The 3,393-nt window shown below is 40.9% G+C and overlaps 1 pseudogene; it reads left to right on the top strand.

Annotated features, from left to right (window-relative positions):
- The first annotated feature begins 2,831 nt into the window (after positions 1 to 2,831).
- On the top strand, positions 2,832 to 3,393 carry LOC138145414 (ferritin heavy chain-like; annotated as a pseudogene).

Below are 3,393 nucleotides of genomic sequence, written 5' to 3'. Positions count from 1 at the left end.
AAGTATTTGGAAATTACATTCTTTTTCATCAAACTTTATTAGGGTCTATGTGAAGATTGCTGGTAGGTGATCACTAATACCTAGCTCAGGGGGATGGTAGATTTTTATGTTTGTAGAATAATAAACTGAAGACACAATTTCCTGGCAACTGCTAAGTAGTTAGGTGGTTTAAATAATCTGCAAATAAAACCTGAGGGTCCCAAATTGAATGAGTTGACTTTGCCTTGGAAAGCTGCTTGGCTGGTGGTTTCAAGGCTATAATGAATCTAGGGATCTTCCTTTTCCCCTATTTTCTCCTATTTTCAAAAAAAAGTTAGCATCTCTCACATAAATAACCAGTGGCTGGTCTCAGTATCAAAGGTTATCTTTGAATATATTTACATGGTGAGGGAGTATTGATCAACCTTCAAAACCCCTTCTAAGCCAAAGATTATATGATTCATGGAAGAAGAAAGTCTTTATTCATTCCTATATCCATCCCTTCTCTTCTGCAATTCCTTCTGTGACTCCTTTAAAACAGTGATATTCAACTTGAGTTTTGACAAGGTCTTTGATTATCTGTTGTTCCTCCAAAATGCTATGTATTTTTAAAAACAAAAGTGAATTAAAATTTATTTTATTTTGAAAAATAAAAGTATGCTTCAATTCACACTGAGTTCAATGATTCTCAGGAGGTAGATAGCATTTTTTGCATTGTAAATTGTTTGGAATTGTCTTAGATAAGTCTGGATCAAAGTAGCTAAGTATTTCAAAGCTGTTCATAATTACAGTATTGCTATTACTGTGTACAATATTCTCCTGGTTCTGCTTTCTTCACTTTGCATCAGTTCGTATAAGAATTCCCAGTTTTTTTCTGAAACCACCCTGCTTGTCATAGCACAATAGTACTCCATCACTATCACAGACCACAATTTGTTCAGCCATTCCCCAATTGACAATCACCCCCTCAATTTCTAATTCTTTGACACCACCAAAAGAGCTGCTATAAATATTTTTGAACACATACATTCTTTTCTTTTTCCTTTGATCTCTTGGGGATACAGATCTAGTAGTGGCATTGCTACATCAAAGGTTATGCACAGTTTGATAACCCTTTGGGCATAGTTCCAAACTATTCTCCAAAATGGTTGGACCAGTTCATAGCTCCACCCAACAGTGCATTAGCATCCCAGTTTTTCCCCATCTCCTTCAACATTTGTCATTTTTCCTTTTCCTTCATACTAGCCAATCTGATTGGTGTGATGTGATATCTCAGAGTTGTTTAAGTTTGCATTTCTCTGATCAGTAGTGATTTAGAGCATTTTTTCATGTAACTATTGATGGCTTTGATTTCTTCTTCTGAAAACTGTTTCTATTCTTTGACCATTTATCATTGGGGAATGGCTCTTATTTTTATAAATCCATAATCACGTTAAACTGCCATAAAGCCCCTCCTCAACTCTATCTTCTTTGATAGTATTATTGTAAACAAAAGAAGCCTTCTAGTTATTTGCATTGGAACAAGAGTATAAAAGAGCCCTCGCCATTCCCATCTAACTCCAGTTAATACAGGAAATATCCCAAAACTGGTAATAGGAATGAGTTGACTTTCTATTATGAATAGGGTGGGCCTCCTTGGTTCATAACTAGGCACCCTTCTCTCCTCCACGAGTCTTGTGAACGAGACAGTATTTTGTTTATAAGTGAAGATATACCCCTATGGTTCATAGATTCTCACTGTCTCTCTGTCTCTGTCTTTCTCTGTGCATATCTCTGTCTGTCTCCCCCTTTTTAGTTTCCCTTTATTGTCTTCCATTAGAATCTGAACTCCTGGAGGGGCTTGCTTGTACTTGTATCCTCAACACTTACACAGCCTATGGTACATAGTAAACACTTATTGAATGCTTTATCTATCATCTAACAACATTTGTTACAGAGTTGATTTTTTTCCCTTATAATCCATATGCTTGATAGTTCTCCATAAATTGTCTTTTAAGCTCTCTGTTGAAGAGCATCTCTTTTGAAGAGTTCACCTTCCACTTATATGCCCCAAAAATCCCAAGATTATGGCTTCTAATGTATTGGGGATGAAAGCAAACTAGATAATAGTGGCAGAATATGCAGGGACTATCTCCCTCCTAAATTTTTCCTCTACCAGAAGTTCAGTATCATTGCCCTAAAGTGAATATGAGCTGTGAGGCAGTAATAGTAGACAGGGATGGTAAGAAGATTGAACCTGGTCAGAAGGAGATCCCAGGAGAACCTTGTTGGCACTGGGAACAGGATTGGGTGCCATTTGGGAGCCCTGTCACCCATTGTGCAGTCCTGGGTCACAGTCCAATTTTTAGTCTCAGGGCAAAGAGGAGAGGTCACAGTTATGAGGAAGAAGACTCTACCTGTATAAGGACCGAAGCACAAACCACGAGGGCAGTGACCAGACCTCTTCATGAATCACACCACATTGGTGGCATCAAAAATCTACAGGCTCCAGATAGAGTTAGGAAAGCAGAACATAAAAGACAGAAGCTGAAGCCAGTCATTCCACCTAGAGGTAAGCAGAATCCAATTTTAACAGAGTCCAATTCTAACAAAGAGTCCAAAGTCAAGAAGTAGGCTTTAAAACTGAGCAAACAAGGAAAAAAAGAAACTAACCATAAAAATCTACTATGGGCAGAAGATCAGGGAAGGCGAGTCGCTGCGGTTTCCTGCTTCAACAGCACTTGAACTGAACCCGCGGTTGGATTCCCGGCCAGAGCCGCCCTTAGCCACCTCTCCTCTGTCACCTCCTCTAACCAACACTTCATTCTACCTTTTGAGCCCCAGCCACCACCTCCTTTGCCTCCACCGCCTCTCCCATGACCACCCTGTCCCCCTCTCAGATGTGGCAGAACTACATCAGGACTCGGAGACTGCCATCAACCAGCAGATCATCCTGGAGCTCTACGCCTCCTATGTCTACCTGTCCATGTCCTACTACTTCGACCTGGACGAGCTGACGCTGAACAACTTCACCAGGTACTTCCTGCACCAGTCGCACGAGGAGAGGGAGCACAGCAAGAAGCTGATGAATGTCCAGAACCATAGCAGGGGCTGCATCTTCCTAGAGGACATCAAGAAGCCAGACTGAGATGACTGGGAGAGTGGGCTGAATGCAATGGAGTGTTCTCTGCACTTGGGAAAAAATGTCAATCATTTGCACAATGGAATTGTGCACATTGCACAAGCTGACAACTGATAAGAATGACCCCCACTTATGTGATTTCATCAAAACCCACTACCTGGACAAATAGGTCAAGTCCATCAAACAGCTGGGTGATCACATAACCAACCTGCACAAAATGGGGGCGGGATTCCGGCATGGTGGAATATCTTTTTGACAAGCACACCCTTAGGGACAGTGACCACCAGTGCTAA

This window comes from Petaurus breviceps, unplaced genomic scaffold (genome assembly GCF_028583685.1).
Source record: "Petaurus breviceps papuanus isolate PSGF00001 unplaced genomic scaffold, PetGlider_PUasm1.0 90734, whole genome shotgun sequence".
Taxonomy (NCBI): domain Eukaryota; kingdom Metazoa; phylum Chordata; class Mammalia; order Diprotodontia; family Petauridae; genus Petaurus; species Petaurus breviceps.
The sequence above is the reverse complement of the archived record's forward strand: the minus strand, read 5'-3'. Positions and strand labels throughout refer to the sequence as shown.